Consider the following 7,983-nt stretch of genomic DNA (forward strand, 5'->3'; position numbering starts at 1 on the left):
GTAAGCAAGAAACTCTTCAACAAGGAGAAGCTCTTTAATGCTGCTGTGTGATAGCCTTTTTGTTATTGTCTTTCGAGACAGGGCTTCTCTGTGTAGCTCTGCCTGTCCTGGAACTCCCTCTGTAGGCCAAGCTAGCCTTGACCTGAGATCGGCCTGCCTCTGTCTCCTGAGCAGACAAGGGCAATGAGCAGACAAGAGCAAGAGCAGATCCTGGAGGAGGGGTGTCAACAATTTTTTATACATGAAGGGCACAGTAGGCCTGGGCATGACGAGCATGGTGAGCATGGCTCTGACAGGCCTTGTCCTTCCCCCATTCCCTCTGCCTTGCTACACTGTTAGGTTACATTCCTAAAGCTAGCCACCAAAGTACTTCTTTATTTGGCTACTTCCTCCTCCTGAGGGTGACTATCAAGGTCCAGCTATCAAAAGTATTAAAGTCTAGCAATCAAAAGCCCCCTTTGGTTCACCTAATTAACATGCCCAATCAAAACAAACCAACTAATCCTAACAAACTGCCATTTGCCTATGGGCCATACCTGTCCCCTCTATCAAGAAGTAGTCCTTTGCCCCTCCATGGCAAATATCCCTCCCCCATCCCTTGTTCCCTTCACTTTCTCCATCATCCTCTGTCTCCTGTCTTTGTTTCTTATTCCCTGCCCTTTGTCCCTCTGGAGCAAATAAGTTTCCTTTGTGCTGAGAACTTGATCTTGTGGTACCTGGTTCCACAAGCAACAGTTAGTACAAGAGGTTTATTGCGAGAGGGGGGCAGCGAAAGGCCATGTCGGTGTGAGGATATGAGAGAGGCAGGCAGACAGTCAGAGACCAGAGGAAGAAAAGAGACAGGAGAGGAGCAAGAGAGGCAAGACAGTAAAAAGGAACAAGAAAGGAAAGAGGAGACAAGAGAGAACTTTACCCAGCCAGCATTTTTAAAGGGTGCACATGTCAGCATAGCTGATGGTGGAAAGGGCCCTGGCAACAGGTGATGACATAGCTGCTTTGGCAGTAGAGGCAGGCTGCTGCCCTGGCAGAAACTAACAAGCTCCCTGTCCTCTCTTTCCATCTAGTTCTTCCATCTGTCCTCCTTTCCAGACCAGCATGAAACTTCTCTGCTGCTGCTCCTTCAGCTGTCAAACAGCTTGCCACTTTTTAGGTGTTCCATGCTGACCATGTTAAACCTGAGACTGACAAGAGAAAAACCAGTTCCACAATTTTGAGTCAAATTTGAAGTAAGCTTTAGTTAAATACTGGCCAGAATGATGGACTCTGGCCAGGTCTATTTCAGGGTTCCCAGGAAATGGCCACCAGTCACTTTTTGCAGAGGATTAAAAAGGCAAAAAACCACAGGGCCACCTATTTTTCCATCAGGTCCTCAGAGGCAAGCATATATCCTGCCTTATTGTCTGCCTACATACCTCTCGCCAACATCCAATGAAGCACATCAGATGCAAACAAATTTACTTAGGGGAGTGAAAATATGTGGCTTGTTAATTCCTGAGAACCACAGTGCCTAGCATTCCAGGCAGCTACATGTCCTTGGGCAAATGAGGTTTACTGGTCAACTTTGACTCTTCAAGCCACTAGGCTCTTGTTGCCATGGCTGGTTTTCCTGCCTTTACCATCACCTCTTCTCCAATGTCTTTTTGTGTTACCTGCTCAGCCCACACTATTGAAAGTTGGCAGCCGGGTGTTGGTGGCACACCCCTTTAATCCCAGCACTCGGGAAGCAGAGGCAGGAGGATCTCTGTGAGTTCAAGACCAGCCTGGAGCTAGTTCCAGGATAGCCTCCAAAGCCACAGAGAAACCCTGTCTCGAAAAACAAAACAAAACAAACAAACAAACAAAAAAAGAAAGTTGGCAAGATAGGTGGTGAGAAGAGCCTTTTACTAGGCTTAGTGTTGCAACACAAGGGTGGATGGTACAAGAGACTGTGCCATCTCCCTGAGTGAGTCTGAGCAACCTGAGTACATGGCCAAGAAGGGTCTGTATAAGGCACAGTTATGGCCATTTGTGTTTGGGCCAATCATAGCCGTCTCCTTTAAGACCAGTCACAACAGTCAGGGAAGCTTCTAGGTCACTGGAAGAAGTGTTCCACATTTGGTGTAGGTAGAAATAGTCACAAGGTCATCTAAGTTCACTAATACTTGTGATAGCCAGAAGTCTGGTACAAACTGCTTCATACAACCCTGAATGGGATTGTACCCTCAGGAGCTGGATCTATCAGCTGTAACTGTGCATTTTTATCAAGACATTCTTGAAGTGATCTATACTAGCATAAGGGTAGTATAGACTGGCTCTTTGACTTTGTTCAAGGAAGGGAGGGCACAAGGCAAGCCAGCAGTTGTTGAAGGGCTCTAACAGGCCCTAACATAGCAAACATGGTGCCAACTGGCCTTGTCTTCCCCACTTCCCTCTCCCTTGCTCAACTGGCAGATTCCCTCATTTAAACACTTCCACATTTCGAAAGCTAGCCACCAAGGTCTATTCACTTATTTGGCTACTCCTTATGCCCATCTCATTGCTGAGGCTGACCACCAAGGTCCAAATACCAAAACACCAAGGTCCAGCAATTCAAAGTCATAATGAGCTGCACTGACTAACCTGTTGTCAGTACTTCTCAACTTACTTTATCACAGACTTCCCCCTTTCTCCTTAAAAACCACTCCTGTAGAGCCACTGGCTGCTGCTGTCTTTTTTTTTTTTAATGTATACAGTATTCTGTCTGCATATATCTCTGCAGACCAGATCTCATTACAGATGGTTGTGAGCCACCATGTGGTTGCTGGGAATTGAACTCAGGATCTCTGGAAGAGCAGCCAGTGCTCTTAACCTCTGAGCATCTCTCCAGCCCCGCTGCTGCTGTCTTAACCCCCTTGCATGTGTGCTTACCCTCTAGACAGAGAGACCTCTGGGAAGAAGAAAGGTGGAGTCCCCAGCCAGATGTTGAGAAAGCAGCATGGCCAATACAGAGTAAAGACAACCAAGCTATGTAAAAATTGTAGATTAAAAGATATGGGTTAATTTAAATTACAAGAGCTAATGGGACAAGCCTAAGGTAAGGCCAAGCTTTCATAATTAATAAGAAGTCTCTGTGTTATTATTTGGGAGCTGGCAGTCTTGACCAAAAAGTCCAACTACAGATGGTACCCAATGTGCTTTTAATGCCAGCACTTGAGAGGCAGAGCACTTGAGGCCAGCCTGGTTTACAGATCAAGTTCCAGGACAGCCAGGGCTACACAGAGAAATCCTGTCTCAAATAAAAAATAAAACAAAATAAAAGAACCAAAACTGTGTCAAGTGCTCTACACATGTGAACACTATATATGCTATAATTTAAATTCTTACAACTTTATAGGGTAGTTTCTATTATTATCCATATATTTAGAGATGATTTGATTTGGGTATCTTGCCTACAGTTACAGTCACTCAGTCAGTAGTGTTGTAATTTAAGAAAAGTGTGAGAGAGACAGATACCACGTGACGGGGTTCAAGTAAAGGATTTTTTTTTTAATTAGGGAAAGGGATCATAAAAAGGGGAAAGGGAAGAGGGAAAACCAGCTTCTGGAGACAGGAGCATCAGGAGAGAGGAGAGAGGAAAGAGGAGGGAGAGAGAGGAGAGAAACAGAGAGAAAGAGACAGACAGACAGGCAGACAGAGGGAGAGAAAGAGAAAGAAGGATGGGAGGTGAGCAGGGCCCTTTAAAAGGGAACGTATCGAATTTGCACAGGTGGTGCTCTCAGTGGCTGCATCTGAGGGTGTATCCTGTCAGAACCTGAAGGACAGGTCAGTACAGATGCCTGAATACTAACAGGTAGAGCATGAGACTCTTAATCTCAGGGTCATGGGCAACTGATGTAGCACAAATAAAAAAAACAGACACAGATATTGGGATTAAAGCTGAAGATCAGAGAAGCAAAGTGGCCAGTTACTAGAGAGTTCTCACCTCTACCAATGCTCAGATCAAAGGGGTGATCCACTAAACCTCAGACTGCTCCCAACTGCATTGTTCCTCAGACTCCTCCCACTTTATATTCTTCTCTAGTGCTGGGATTAAAGGCATGGGATCCCAAGTGCTGAGATCACCCTTGTGTGAGCTCTGTCTCTCTTTTAGACTGGATCAATTTCATGTAGCTCAGGGTGACCTTGAACTAACAAAGGTCTGTCTGCCTCTGTCTCCCAAGTGCTGGGATTAAAGGTGTGCGCCACCACTGCCTGGCCTCTATAGCTTGCTAGTGTGGCTAGTTTTGCACTCTGAGCTTCAGGTAAACTTTATTTGTTGGATCATAAACAAAATATCACCACAGGATTTAAGCACAAATCAATTTCAGAACACCAGCTATTATCCTGTGCCTGTCTGGCACAAGCTACACTCATAGACACATGCATCTGTATCTAGGAGAACCAATAATGCCTCAGCAATGACAAAGGTGTTCTCTTGGTTCCCTCGAAGAAGGCAGTCACTAGTCTCTTGTATTGAAACACACCTTGCATGCTTCAGTTAATTTACATTTATATAGACATATGTGGCTAACAACTGCCATACTGGACAGAGTAATTCATTACTGTAAAGACACAGCATGCAATCTAGACAACAGAGTCACATCTGCACTTAGTGGCAGAGCACAGCAATGCTCCACATGCTCTGGCACCATCCAGAGCGTTGGAAATATTTGTTTGTGATGGAAGCCTGGTTTCCTCAAAACCAGGTCCCAAGAGAGCAAATTTGATCTGACAGGCAACAGGAAACCACTGTTGACGAACGTTATATAAAATTGAAGAAGAGATGAACATACAGATTTGGCAACTTGTATGAAAGGGGAGGTTGGAAGGAAAACCATGCACCAATATTTGCTGCACTGGCCTCAACCTCCACGGGGTATATGTTTGATACATCAAACTGCAAATTTCAAATGGAGCGTCCCCAGAGGTAATATTACTTGACACTCTCATAGAAAAAAGCAACTTAACTCTAAATTTGAGACCCAGAGAAGATCTGCAAGCAAAATTTGTAACCAGAAAAAAAGGCAGAAAAAGAAAATTGCAAAAACATAATTATGCATAACAAATATAAGACACATTTAAGAGCGGGGCGTTGGAGGCACATGCCTTTAATTCCAGCACTTGGGAGGCAGAGGCAGGCGGATCTCTGTGAGTTCGAGGCCAGCCTGGTCTACAAGAGCTAGTTCCAGGATAGCCTCCAAAGCCACAGAAAAACCCTGTCTCAAAAAACAAAACAAAACAAAAAACAAAAAAAGAGACACATTTAATTCCTAGATTCAGTACATGTAAAAACTCCCTTTAATTTGGTTTTGAAGTTGGATTTTCCCTGATTGGTAAAGATTTCCAAGATTGAATGATAGTTGTTGAGAAAACATACACAATTTTAAGGACCTGCTTGCTAATGTGTCTGTGTGTATATATCTATGTGTTTGTGTGTGTGTATGTCTCTGTGTGTGGCCATAGTTCCTTTTCATTGTCTAATAGTGTTTTGTTTTTTTTTTTACTTATTTTTCACATTAGTATATCAAGTATTGTTTCATATAGCATTCTCAGACAAAAATATGTTTTCTTGACTATCCTATTTCCCTTTTCTTCCCCTAAGTACTTGCTCTTTTGTTTGTTTGTCTTTTGATACAGTGTTTCTCTGTGTATCCCTGGCTGTTCTGGAACTAGCTCTGTAGACCAGGCGGGTCTCCATCTAAAAGATCCACCTGCCTCTGCCTCTCAAGTACTAGATTAAAGTCATGCACCACCACATCTGGTTTATAGTGGTTTGTATTTCTTTTCTTTTCTTTTTCTTGGCTTTTTGAGACAGAGTTCCTCTGTGTATCCCTGGTTGTCCTGGAACTCACTCTGTAGATGAGGCTGGCCCCCAATTTAGAGATCCACCTGTCTCTGCTTCCCAAGTGCTGGGATTAATTGTATGTGCCACCACCACCCAGCAGTATTTCTTTCTTTCCTTCCTTCCTTCCTTCCTTCCTTCCTTCCTTCCTTCCTTCCTTCCTTCCTTCCTTCCTTCCTTCCTTCCTTCTTTGTTTTGTTTTTCAAGACAGGGTTTCTCCGTGTAGCTTTGGAGCCTATCCTGGCACTCGCTCTGGAGACCAGCTGGCCTTGAACTCACAGAGATCCGCCTGCCTCTGCCTCCCGAGTGCTGGGTTAAAGGCGTGCGCCACCAACGCCCGGCTACCACCCAGCAGTATTTCTTATGATTTAGTAAATATCTTACATAGCTTATACCAGGAATTCAGAATCTCTCTCAATAAGACACACTGACTACATGGTGTTTCTTTGGGGGAGAAAAAATATGGGATCACATGTATTCCTTAATGTTTAGAGCAGTCTTACTGTGTGCGTGTACTGGAGATTAGGCATTATTCCTGAGAGACATCGAACATTGTTTTTCTCTTTGGGAGGTGATGCTGTGAAAACATAATGTAGACGAAGGGTTCTTTGAACTTCCACATGTATTTTACTTGGAGCTCAGCACGACAATACAGAGTCTGTCCCATGAGACACAGGGTGAACACATGAAAAGCTTTGTTTTTGGTTTTTTTTTCTCTTTTGTTCCACATTCTCACTAGCTGTAATATGATAAGCATGCACTGTTCTATGCAGGCAGCAGGTATTCTGGGACAGAAGCTCAGGGTGACTGGCAAGAAACCTTATCCTTAAAGTCTGAGGCTCAAGGTACTTTTCTGCAATTGCTATTGGGCTGCAGCTATCCCGAAGTTCTATTGTGCAGAACTTGGCATATGAACTTAATCATTACCAATGCCCTGAGATTGCTCACAGACAACATGCAGGTAAGTTTCTGAACATCTCTGAAGCATTTGATAGCTATTAAAATAGGTTGTTCTGCATGTAAATTGTTAACAATGAGAAAAGTGGCAAGTAGCACAGCTTGTAACTACAAGTTTTATTTTGTTTTTCCTACTCAGTTGGCATGGCGAATGAAAAGTAGGGGTCAGAATTCCTCAGTGTTACAAGTGAACTTTAGATGCTGATAGATCTAAGTTCAAATTGTGAGCCTATCTCAATCCCTTACCCACAGTGTGCTCTTGGGCAAATGATTAAACCTCTCAGGTGCTTGGCTTAATTTGGAAGTTAATCTTTCTTAACAGGATGTCACTGGGGCCAAATGCAGTAGATCTAAAGTGCTCAGCACAGTGACTGGCACAGGGCAAATGCTCAGTAGAGGAAACCCATTGTAAGCTACTTCCTAGCAGTAAGGTTCTAACACACAGTTTTGAGTCCTTTAAAGTTCCTTAGCTGTTACAATTTTGCTTGTTCCCTACTGGATGGGCACTTTCCCTCTTCTTGGTAAGGTGGAGTAAGCTTGGTACAGGTCCACCTAGGCCTTTGAAAAGAATACTCTCTGCAGATAATGGGAATCTCCCCACATGGACAAGCATGCCAGATGGGTTAGGAGAGCCAGTCAAAGCAGACTCTGGTTCAGTATTAGAGTAAATTGAAAGTTATACTGAAATTTAAATGTCTAATGAATATCCAGGGTATGGTGGACACCAAAGCCACCACATCATGGAAAACAATCCTTGATCTTTGCAATCAGAGAGGAAACTGGCCCGAGTGCTTCCATTCAAGAAAGAACTATATGCATGTTCCTTGTAGGTTTGAATCACCATGATGCCACTCGATATGTGGCATCAGCATATCTGTCCTGATCCTTCCTTGTAACCCCAGAGTCTCACACAGTATCTAGTTATAAATATAAATAAACTTCCACCCACTTCCCGGCAAACACTGGAGAAGAGAGACACACATGCTTGATAACAGGGAGACTGCAATCTAGTAGAAGAGAGAAGTGACTGTAATAAACACTTAAAATAGAATGTACTGCTGAGTGAGAAGCCCCTACAGGGGTTGGTGGGTGAAATAAACAGGTGGGAATGAAGCTTAATGGCTTAATGGCTTCATGAAGCTTAATTTTCTTTTTTAAAATTAATTAACTTTGTTTTGTTTTTCTTA

This window comes from Cricetulus griseus, chromosome 6 (genome assembly GCF_003668045.3).
Source record: "Cricetulus griseus strain 17A/GY chromosome 6, alternate assembly CriGri-PICRH-1.0, whole genome shotgun sequence".
Lineage (NCBI taxonomy): Eukaryota > Metazoa > Chordata > Mammalia > Rodentia > Cricetidae > Cricetulus > Cricetulus griseus.